Source organism: Equus caballus, chromosome 8 (assembly GCF_041296265.1).
Source record: "Equus caballus isolate H_3958 breed thoroughbred chromosome 8, TB-T2T, whole genome shotgun sequence".
Classification (NCBI taxonomy): domain Eukaryota; kingdom Metazoa; phylum Chordata; class Mammalia; order Perissodactyla; family Equidae; genus Equus; species Equus caballus.
The window spans coordinates 95353300-95366355 of NC_091691.1; positions in this window are offsets into that span (position 1 = coordinate 95353300).

Genomic DNA, 13056 nt, shown 5'->3' on the forward strand with positions numbered 1-13056 from the left:
ATCAGGATTATTTGAGGCTGATTGCTTTTGATAAACTGGGACAGGGAAGGAGGCTCTGAGGAATGGAACTTGCCCTTCCTTAGGACACATTTACATTTGTAAGGTAAATCTCTATCTGTAAAAGGTGCCTCCCTCTCTGTACCAGGAAGAAGAAAGGAGATGACCTTCTCTCCAAAAACTCTTGATCAATACCAAAGGCAAGGACTTAAGTCTGCATTTTATTGTGCTAGTCTGGCAACCTCCTGTAACTGACTTCCCTCCCCCTCCCAACTTTGGCATTTCCTTAAAGATTAAGCATCTTTCTTTAGGCTGGGAACCCATTGCGGCGCTCATCTGTGGACCTCCTCCCCCCAGCCTGAGGCAACACACCTGCCACCCTGCTGCGCTCACAGAGACAGCAGACCTATCTGCCGTTTCCATCAAGCGCTGTGCTGACAGAGCGGCCTCGTGACTATTGTAAAAGGGACATTTCAATCACATGTGAAACACCCTGTTTAGGGGTATATAACCATTATGTGCACCCCACTTCTTCGGTGCCCTTTCTTCCTTCGGGAAGAAAGGCCCCGGGCCATGGTTCCTCATAAAGCTTTGTTTAATTTTCTCTTGCTATTCTGTCTCATGTGAATTTAATTCGTTCTCCGGCCAGACGAACCCCCATTTGGGGAGAGGAAATGTCCTCCTCCCCTACAAAAGTAAGCTCAGTAAAGGCCTGTGTTTTCTTTTTCTTTTTCTCCTGCACAGAGTCTGCACAATATAAAAATGAAACAGATTTAGTGAATAAATGTACTGCAACTTAGATGATGCACCCAGTGAAAGCATTAGTTTAAAATCACAGTTCTAGAAAGTAGAACAGAGTTTGAAGGTGATGCATTCATCGTGATGGTGATCACGGTGGAAAGTTCTTATTGAAAGTAAAAGAATTCTCACAAAATGTTGATGCAGTACCGTGGTATGGCGGATTGACCGACTGATCGCTTCCACAGCTCCTCAGACAGACTGGAGATTTTAGTTTGGCACTGTCGTTGATAAGAAAGATAATTTTAAAATCCTTGAATGCCAGAGGGAGAATGAAGGGTACCACTTAACACTGAGATTTCTAAGTCTTAAGGAAGTAAAGGAATGGGAAAATAAAATGCAAAGAAAAGAAAAGAATTCAAAATAAGAGATGGGAAAAAAGTTGAGATATAAGTGAATGTAAATAATGAAAGAAATGGCCAAAAAAAAAAATTATGCATGTGTAGTGGTACATTCAACAAATCCTCTCCTAAGAATGATTTCCATTAAGGTACCTCAAGTAGAGATTGTCAGTTATGGACGAATTGTTTTCAGAGTGCTTTGCCCTTTCTACTCAAGGGTGAAAAAAGATATTACCTACATGGTAAAGGTCCTAGAGATCAATACAGGCCACAGGTCTAAAACCCCCATGACTAGCTATGAATGTCATTATTCTGTTAACTCATTGCACCTCTAGTTAATATAAAATATCTCTTTATGTCAAAATTTTTTTGTCAAAAGAGACTTATTGTTGCTCCAGCTGTCACATCCTGATAGCCAATTGCTCACTGAAATATCCTTACCAAAGCCCTTTAGCCTTACACTAGTGTGGATAATTGATGATAACATTTAAAAATCCCTCGGAAAGAAAAATATTTTGACTGTTCATCGAGCAATCCAATGAATTAAGATTATGTCTTGTCTTTGCGAATTCAATTATTAATTGATCAATCACTGTGCTTTAAAATAACTGATGGTTTAGGATTTTCTGTGCCTGCAAGGAAATTAAATGCAAATCTGTCAGTCATCTGTTAACAAAGGCTCCTTTAAGGAATCCACTGGAATACAAATGGAACCCCCTGCAGCAGTCTGGGTCAACCGTAACTCACTCTTTTATTTATTTTTTTCCTAATAACCCCCTATTTAAGGTGCCTATTTGATTTTTCTCTGACTTCTCTCCTTTAGAAAGGAAATCTGATTCAAAGGTAATATATCAAAGCACTTAACACTGATACAAATTAGAGTTCTGTCTTTTTTCTTTTTCATGCAACTTTCTAGTGGATATAGGCTTTGAGCAGCCTGAGGACAGAATAAGCCCTGAAGTCTCAGCCATTTGGACTTCAAGGAGAGAAGTGTTTCTCCCTTTGAGATTTTTTTTTTTTTTTTAAACCACTGGCAGGGTCATTCTCTGAAAATCTCAAATGAAAGAATTTTTTTTTTTACTCCCAGTACCCTGTGGTACTGATAATTCATTTTAAAAAAATATTTTTGCAACAAGATTTAAAATATAAAATATTTTGATTTTTGATATAATTTACATCATATTGAATGAAACTCTCCACACTAACATTATACCCTACTTTATCTAATTAGTTCTGGTCCATGCATTGCCCATCTCTTCATCATTTTCAAAATGAGGAGGAGGACACAATGAACAAGCTTCCCATCCTTCCACTCATTCACCCAAAATATGCACTTTCCTCTACCCTTGTCAAGCAAGGTGGCAGGTGTTATTTAAAAAAAAAAAAAAAAAAAAAAGAATGAAAACCTTCAAATCTCTGTTATTTGTGAACCAGCATTCCATTGAGAAGACCCAATAATTGTTGAGCCTGTAATTCCAGTGACTACCAGTGACATCACCTCAACCAGATAATTCCTGATTCAGAGAAAAAATGTTCAACCCAATTTTGACAGCAGCCATTTGCTATTAATATATCAGTAAATCCTTTCCCAATGCCCAAATGAAAAAAAATGCAAAACAGTTCAAATATTCTGACAAAATCACCATTCTTTTTAATCTCTGAGTCATCCTGGATTCCGTCTCTCCTAATACTTCACGTAAGATTACCAAGGCTTATAGGTTCTTCTCTAAACATTGCCAACATTTTGTGAGTCTTACTTCTCTGTGAATCCAGTAGAAGTTAATGAATTCCAAAACTCCACTGTCTGCACCTCTCTTTGTCACTTTATTTAAACCTAGAGTCTACTTATCCAATTTAATGTCATTTCTGAAACCTGAGGTCTCTCCCCGTCACTCACTGGCAATTATTATTAACACAAATGTCTCCATTTTTCTTTTTACTCAGTTACTTTTTCATTCTGGGAGATTTAACATTCATGCCCATGACACTTACAAAGCCTTAGCCTCTCAATTTCTTGGCATCCTTACTTCCTGTGACCTCTCCCTGAACTGAACGTATCCACATATTTCCATGGCCACACTTTGGACTTTTTAGGTTTGGTAACATATAGAAGTGTTCTCAAACGTCTATTCCCTGTCAGTACATTTATTTTCACAGTCTTTTACAATTATTAGTTTCACGATACCTGTTCTATAAACATAGTGGCACTTCCAGTCCAAAGAACCCTTTAATTTCTTTCCATATTAGCCGCTTCTTTCTTTAATGTACCTGGCCATACAATCTCATTTTAGAATCCAAAATTGAATCAGATTCTGTCAAATTCTCTCTACATTTCCCTTCTATCCTGCTGCTTGGATCAAAAGTTTATATCTACATTAAGTCCAAGTGCCTGCTCTTTCCATGTCTACAAGGGTTCAAGTAAGTGCTGCTGAAGAGAAATCATATAACTGGGCCGAACACATCAACTACGAGTCCATGGTTTCCAGCTCTCTCACTCTCAGCAGATGACTACATCGCAGATGAAAGAGGAGCGCTGGCAGGAATTTGCAAATTTTGGAACTTGCTATTTCCCAACATAAAGCTTACCAACATGGTATCTCTTCTTTCCTACAGTCCTCCTGTCCCCATGGATAATGTGTGACTATGGCAAGTCTCTCCACCTGCTTGTATGTATGCAATATTGCTTAAAGCTGTGGAATTAGCACATGGGTTTGAACCTTGGCTCTGCTACTTAATATCTGTCTGATTTTGAGTAATAGTAACTGTTCAATGCCTCTGCTTTCTCATCTTTAATTAAGGTAAGTGATAAATACTATTGGTATTGCCATTGTCACTGTTCCTCAAGGTCACTGACTACTACTCCTGGTGAAAACAAACACATTTCGAGTATCTTTCTCCTTTCTAATTCTCCCTGTCTTCCTCATACTTAGTTTGACTATTATGATTGCTTTTCAGTTTAAAAGAAGTTGATCTCTTTCCTATATAACCCTAGTGCCAATTTCTGGACTATTGATTTGCACATTTGTCTACAATGACTCGTGTGCTTTTGTTGAGACAGTTTTAAAACTCGCTCTCCCTTTAGCACTGAAGAGCATTTCTCTAAGACTTAACAAAGCTTATAAACCACTTTCCCACTTGAGACAGTTTCAAACAGATATTTACTCAAATAAAATATAAATGAACTAAATCCTCTGTCAGAAAATTAGAATTGAAAAAGGCAACTGGCAAAATCAGTTTCATCATGTCAGATGAGATTATATAGGGAATTTAGTTTCTCACAGCATTGGAGCTTATCTCAATTACCTCATTATGATGGGGAAATATTTTCACAGAAAACTCACTTTAGATTGCTGTTTGAATGAAGGATGAATTCTCTTCCTACTCCTCTTGCTGGGGTACCCTTTATAGAGCGATACCATAAACCTACAAGAAACAGGGTTCAATTGACAAAGATCCTATTTTTAAAAATATTTTAATCTGTCTTCTCCCTTACTCCATTTCTATATAATCCTTTAATTTAAATCTAATCACATTAATAGTCTTCTATATCCATTTCAATATTTCTCGAACTATAGCTAAATTTACCTTCAAAAGTTGACTTAATGAATACAAAGTAGAAGTATTCTAGAGAGGTGGGACAGGAAAAATTGAAAATAGTAACATTTGGAGGTGCAGACCCTTCCTGCACTTCATCTGACATGTATGCAAATAACCCCAAAATACTTGCTCGCTCACTTCCCAGGTCATTTTCCCTTGTGATAAGCTAAATATAGTTATTCAGAGCATCTAGTAACCTCCAGAAAAGCTACCATTCCTCTCTTCTGATGGGGTCACCTCGTTTATAAATATTTAGATAATGTTTTGCTTCTGAAAAAGATCATCTTTCACATATTATTTAGTGTAATATATGGTACTTATTAAGTAGTCAGCATCATTCTAAGGACCTTATAAATAATAACTAATTTAAGCCTCACCATCTGCCTAGATGGTAAGAACTGTTAATTTGTTTTCTTTTCATGCATAAGAAATTGGGATGCGGAAATGTTAATTACTTTCATCAGGGGCCACACATCATAGGTAGCGTCTCCGGAACTGATAGCTCCTGCTCTTTCATGCAGTTCTACCTGGGAACTGGAGTCACCTTAAAAGACCTATTACACCACTTATGAATGATGCTTTATCGTATGATATTTCAAGAATAGATTTTAATTTAAATGTCGTCTCAACCTAAACAGATTGTCAAGTATGGTTCAATTGTCAACCATCTATACTGACCTCTGAATGTCATGTTTATAACTGATGATCACTAGAGATGCTGTGGGTCTCTACAATCTGTAGATAGATTGTTGTCACCTATCCTATTTTTCAGAGATCTAAGTGTTTACTTGAGGATGAAATTCCCCTCTAATACTTTGTAAAAAGGTAATACAAGTATTAAAATCAACCATTTGTCACCTGATCAGATACTATCCTATTCATTAATTCAAGTTTGGAAGCAAGTGAATTGCAGCAGTGAGTGGAACCATATGGCAAACATAATATTATAACAATTAATATTAATACATGTATAAGAAATAAAAATAGGAATAGGTAGAAAGTGTCTTGAGTTGTCTACTTATTGTGTCTTTCTATATCCTTTCCATATCTTTGACAGATATGTATCATTTTGATTTTTTTAAATGAATCAAAATTAAGCATTTAAAGAGAATGAACATTTTTGTATTTTAATTATTGGATTCAATAAATTCTTAACAAGAAATTCCAGACACTATGTTCAGAACTGAATACACAGGGCTCTCATGGAATTTATACTAGTAGAGGAAACAGGAATAAGACAAAAATGTAAAAGCTAATGCTTATTGACAACAAAGAGATGTACAGGGAAGTATTAGTTTCTATTGGTGACATGGGCAGTTTTGTCAGAAATCTTCCCTGAGTTGAAACATAAATGAGAAACAGTAATTACCGGGTGTGGTGGGAATGTGTTTGGGGAAAGGGTTTGGAGCAGAGAAAACATTGTGTATGAAGGCCCTGAGCCAAAATAACAATTAACGAATGAAAATAAACATATAAGTTTTAAAATTCCTTAAGTTTAATAAGCACAAAGTTAAATTTCTTGAAACCAAAATCTTCATAGTTTAGTAATAATTATTCTTTTAAACAAATACAAAAATCTTCATAAATTTCAAAGAAAGTGAACAGAAATGTTTTTAAATTTTCAACATATAGTCATTATATGAAATGAGTTCCTTATTAGTAACCAATGGAGGCAAACATAATTTCTTGAATGTTTAGAACAGTTACACTTCCATTATCAGTTGGGTGAAAAAGGAACTCATTTTGTCTAGCAGCAAAAATTTTTGCTCTCCTCTCCATAAGACTTAGTGTGAATTACTTGACGGTCCAAATGAAAATGTCAACATGAACTCCTAGAACAACTATGCCAAAAGAAATGCACAGTGTTTCATCTTCCATTCTCAACTCTGGCTTTCATCAAGAGCAGAGTGTTTCAACCAAGATGGAAGACCCTAATAATCCTCTTAGGCCTAATCCAGCAGGAAGTGTAAAGCAAAAGAGAATTTGGAAGACTGTTAAGGATAGAGTTGAGGTCAATTTACTGCTCACCAAATAGAAGCTTTTATTCCTGGGATTGAAGAAAATTTAAGAGCAAGGATCAAATGACCTAGATTCCATTTGAATTTAGCCTAGATGCTGACCTGACCCAATTTCTACTGAATCCAAAATCTATTGCACCCACTCACATCCTCTTGATGAACCTCTTGACTCCACTGCTGCCATGACAACCACCTGAGGGTGGAAGTGAACTGTCAGGACCTCGGTTCAGCCTCAGCAGCACATTCAGCAAACTTCCTGCATGAATTCCCCTGCCTCCAGCTGGAGTTTTGCCTGCAGGAATCTGCTCATCCATTCCATCATGAGTTAATCTGAGAAGGCGAGGTGGTTGAATGGTGACACGGGAACCCATTAATGAGTAGCCTCTCTTTGATGTCTGGAGTGTATTCCCCACAGCATCTCAGGAGCCCCCAGTACCTTTGAGGCCCAGTTGTGGACGGGGTACCCATCTTGTTAATGACTCCTTGGATTTATTTCTCTCCTTCCATGATATTCTCCCCTGGCCCCCAAACCTTTTCCCTGACATCATCTCTCAAAATAAAGCTCCTGCAAACACACTCAATATATTACATGAAGTTAGTTAAGGATTAAATAAATTATCATTGGTAATATTATTAACATATCTTAGGGAAAAATAGTAAATTCTCTGTATATAAGAAATCTGAACTTGATAGAATCTTAGAGAAATGAACAGATATTAATAAAAGGTTCTGTTTAATGACATTCTATTCATTATCATGCATTGTAATAATTTTTTCAATCATTTCAAAATCTTTAAGATCCTTTCAGTATTACATGATAGAAATGTAATTTATGAATCCACATCCCATTTGTTCTTTCTGAATGTATACTAATGCAAATCAAACAATTGATAATTTTACAAGACACCAGGAGTCAGAACTATTAAATGTATTAATGGATACAAAAGTAGAATGTGATGGAACTTTCTTTTCCTGCAAGCCTTTGCTTTTTCATCTGTGCAATTTAGCCTGCCATGGACCTTTGTATCAGATTCAAAAGTAACTACTTCTAAAACTAAAAATATGAACCTTGCTTCAAGGAATCAGAAGAAGGAATGGGTAAAAATTAGCATGAATAATACAGCAGAATATTAGTAGGACGGTTGACAACCAATAGTAGAATACAAACAGGAACAAGTGTCTGGCTAACGTTTATTGTCATCTCTGTCATGAATAAGAATTCCAAACTGGTAGCAAGAACTCCTTAGATTTTATTTACAATATAGTGTATATAATAATGTTTAAATTCTTATAAAGTAAAAGTATGCGATTCTCATCCCAGAGTATGTCCGGGAGCACACGAAAGCTGTAATAATTATACAGTTATTTTGTGATCGTTAGTTTAACATCTGTCACGTCAGCTAGGGTGTGTTTTGTGAGGTCAAGGGTTGTATTGATTTTTGTTCACCAGTAAATATTCAGAATGTGTGTATCATATAGCAGACACCCAGGAAATGTATGTTTACAGAAAGGATTGGTGTTGCCCACACAAGTAAATCTTACATAGTTTTATAAATTTGTGATAGAGGAATAATAATTGTTGGGTTCTTTTCCAAATTGATGTTTAGAAATTAAGATTCCAGTACGAAGATTAGGCAAAATCAGGTAAAAGCAAGCTTTATTGGATATTGTTTTTAGAAGACATTTTTGTTTGTATGTGGCATGTCATTGCCAGTGTCATTGAATCGTGTGGACAGCAGAGCAGAATCCTGTCCAGTCTTTTTGTACCATCCTCTAACCTTCCTATAATGTGTCAGACAGTGCTCTGTTGCCATTTACAGAGTTTTCATGGCCAATTTTTAGGAAGTGGGTGGCCAGGTCCTTCTTCCTAGTCTGTCTAATCTGGAACCTCTGCTGAAACCTGTCCACCATGGGTTACTCTGCTGGTATTTGAAATACTGGTGGCATAGCTTTCAGCGTCGCAGCAACATGCAGCTGCCACAGCATGACAACTGACAGATGAGTGGTGTGGTTCCCTGACCAGAAATGAACCTGGGCCAATGAAAGCACTGGATCTTAACCGCTAAACCACCAGTGCTGCCTCTGGTATATCCTATCAATATTAATATCAATATTAATATTAGTAAATGGTATTATTATCAATATTTCAGGGGGAATTTTAAACTATTTTTTCTCAATTGAATTTTCAAACTACACATGCACACACATCCTTTGGGTTTTCAATTTGGGGGTTGTGACATATAGCTCTATCAAAAATTAGTTTATATCACAAAAGTAAGTTAAGTTTGAGAGAAATTATCAAAGAAATTCTTCTCATATGTAAACTCACATTAATTAGACGAAACTAAAGTTGTCATTTCTAGATGCCTAGTTGTTTACTTGATTTTTCTACCCAACTATTATTGGACACATGTATAGGAACCAGAAACTTATAAATGGAAGAAACTTTAGAGATCATATAGTAGCAACATCTTTTCCAATGCAATTCTCATCATCATCTCTAGATGAATACCATCAGAATAAATGGTATTTGGTAAAATTGTGATGTACAGGGGAAAAAATGGATTCTGGATGCAGACTAATCTGATTTTGAATCCCATTCCTCTAACTAAACTTACCTTAGACAAATGGCTTTTACCTCATTAAGTCTCAATTGTCTACATATTAAATGAAAATAATATTTTCTAAACTATCAAAAATCTTATGAGGACAGCATACGAGCCAGTCATAGCATATCCTGGTATACAGCAGGTGTGTAATAAATACTATTTATTGAATGAATACTATAGCAGCAATTCTCAAAGTGTCATGTGGGGATGCCTCTTAGTCGTTGTCATTCTTTTAGAAAATAGTGCAAAACTATTTTCATACTAAGTTGCCATTTGAATTTTCAACCTTTCTCTCACACATGTACAGGGGAGTTTCTCAGATGCTACATGATGTATGAAGACCTGACTCATCTCACTGATAAGTGTAATGTGTGTTTGTGTTTAGTTTTTAGTTTTGATTTCAAATATAGGAGATATGAAGAGATATAATCTATACAAACAAAAGCTCTTTGGAGTTCTCAATGATTTTTAAGATTGTAAAAGGGTTGTGAGACCAACAGTTTGAGAATAGCTATGCTACAATCTAAAACACTGTGTCCTGTACATACAGCGATGCAGCTCCCAGTAGTGAACACTAAGAATGTGAGAGGATATTTTATGACAGAAAATGACTTTGTGACTTGATTATTTGAACTCTGCATTTATTACTTTACTTACTTGCTCCAGAATAGGCTTAATGTCACTCACTCACTCACTCAGTATTTCTTCTTTAGGGAACCATCTGAATTCTTTCAGAAGACTGATGCCTTGATAATCTAGAAGTACTCCTATTTCCAACATTTTCAATTATGATAAGTTGCATTTAGTGAACAGAATTTTATAAAAGCACAGGATCTAATGGGGAAATCATTTGTTTTGACACTTAATGTCAGGTAAATCAGGGAGAAAAATATATCGAAAGTCTGGAAGTCATCACTGATAGCTCTTCTTTCCCTTAAACTGAATAGTTAATTGATCATTGCATCCTGTTGATTCTATCTCCTAAATAGCTCTCAAACCTGTCCTCTTTTCGGTATCTCCAGTGCCACCATATAGTTGAAGCAACCATCCCTCTTGCCTAGATTATTATAGCAGCATCCTACCTGTCTCTCACAATTCACTGGGGATGGATTCAGGAAACTGATTTCAGTATTTCATTGAAGCAACTGTTTTCTTTGAAACATTGTTAAAAATGTTGTCATATTGTGTTTTGCCCCCGTTCATGGTGGGCCAGGCTCTCAGTGAACCACGACAGTGAACACTAATTGGGATGTGTTCTTCAGTGGCGCATAGAAGTTGTCTGATGGCTGAGAACATCAGCCCAGATCTTTCCAGTCAATGCATTTCACCAAATTTACATAGATCTAGATAAAATGAATCTGTCAGTCTACTACAGCCATGAAATGATGGGACTATGAAAATCTCAATTAAGTCTACCACCAGGTAAATTTTGAGCAGAGTCAGGGTAGAGAATAGCCGTCATAGAGATAGGAAATCTCAGAATATTCCAATTCTGAATCCTGCTATACACAGCTAAAGAAAGATCAGATAAAAACTATTTATTTGCTGGGTATATCTTGGAACTAAAGTATTTGCCTCTATAATATGACAGACTGAATGAAAGAATGTCTTAAAATATTTATCAATATTTCCTATCAGTGAGAACTGTACTTATAAATATTTATTATATGTCAGATAACAAATGAGGATGAATAAAAAGTAATATAAGGACTACTGCTATATACTAAATCAATAAGGTGTAAATTATAAGCAATCATTTTAAATATGTCACATATTTTCAATGAGCATATAAAGGAAATGGTTTTAAAACATGAATTAGTTGTACAAATAATTATAGTAATAGGTTTATCACTCATTAAAAAAATTGCTTCTGAGGCTTTTATGAATTTCTGAAATGCTTACAGAAAGCAAGAAAGTAAAGGTTGTATTACTCAACCACGAAATATTACTAAGACACCTGCTATGCACCATTCATTTTAGTGTCAATGATTAAAAAATCAATTAGACACAGCCTTGCTCTTGAAGGGACCTAACTGTTCTTTAGCAAAACACAAGAAAATAATAAACATTTTATGGAAGAAACTCCCTACTCAAAATAAAATTCTGATGCGAAAAGCTATCCTAATTTTGGGGATATGTGCTCTCCAGGCATTAATGGCATTGCTGGTATTGCAAGGTCATCTAGTTCTTTAATGATATCTTTTAGTCCTGTTGTAATCCAATCATCAATCAGGGGTCTAAGTAGATCACCCATGTAAACAGTAAAACAAAATACAATGAACAGTTTTACCTTGAACATATCAGAAAATGCCGCAGTGATTTGCAGCAATATGTAATGTAATAAAATTCGTATAGAAAGACATGCCAAAATCTTGTATGTTAATGTCTTGATATTAACCAAAATGCTTTTGTTCTGTAAAATCATAGCAGATTACGTTTTCCCATCATAAACATTATTTTCATTCTACCTTTTTAAAGATATAGACCACCTCTACAAGGAACAAAAAGATGAAGATGTTATTTGTAGTAAAACCATTCATTTTAGTGTCAATTAAAAACACAAGAAAACTTGAAAGAAGAAAGATGAATATACACAGTAATTATCTTTTCTATTGTGGATCCCATGTTTTTCATCATATTTTCTGTATCTTTCTGGCGTAATTGGTTCTTATCCTACAACCAATGCAGAAAGAGTTAAAAAGTAGATCCTGGAGAGCAAGTGGGGCAGTGGAGGAAATTCTCATGCTGCTTCCATCGCATTGACACTCTTCTTTCTGAAATTCTATTTTATCGCATTTTTCCTTTTAGTCCCTATCATTCTGTACACCACACTTTGTGGCAGGAAAATAACCGTAAGTCAAACTGAAAAATTTGCAGGAATTTCTTTAGCAACAAAGAGAGAAAGAAGAATCATAAATCTCAGAAAACTGAAAAGTCACAAACAAAAATTTGAGGCATGTCTATTCCTTTCCTGCTCCAAAATTCTTATGAATAGGGCCACAGTTTGCCAAGTCACTTCTTGCACCTGAAATTTCAACAATTAATATTTCCTTTCATGTTAATAACATAAATATAGACAACAACAATTCAAATATGTAAAATCCAGACAGAGATACTACATTAACATAACATTTATTATTAACATAATTGAGGGGTTTTTTAAATTGTATTTGCTGTCACTGAGGAATAAACAGTATCCCCAGAGAATGATGACAATGTGCATGCATGCAAGTATGGATAAAGCTGTGAGATGTCACTTAACTCAGAATAGGATTCTGGGAAGACAGGGGATCACAGGGGAGAGGAACTTGAGAGAACCCGGAAGATGAAAACAGTGTCAAGACAAACTTTATCTAATCATTTTGCCAACAGCTAACCCTACACCTACAGTCTGAATAACAAGCAACATTATATATAATTTAAAAGCCCCTAACTGCTTGGGCTGGCTTTACATTTGATCTCTTAGAATCTTTATGTCAATGCATCAGATATCGGATTGGCTACCATTGCTAAGATTATTCATAATTTTACATTCTTTTCAATATAATATTAAGATACAATATCTACAAAGAACTTCCAAACATTCTAATTGATCCCGTTATTATCAACTTTAAAAACCACCAGCATATTCTTATTAAATATAGCAAAAAAATCTAAATTCTTATTATGACATCTGAAACTTTCCATGATCTGGTC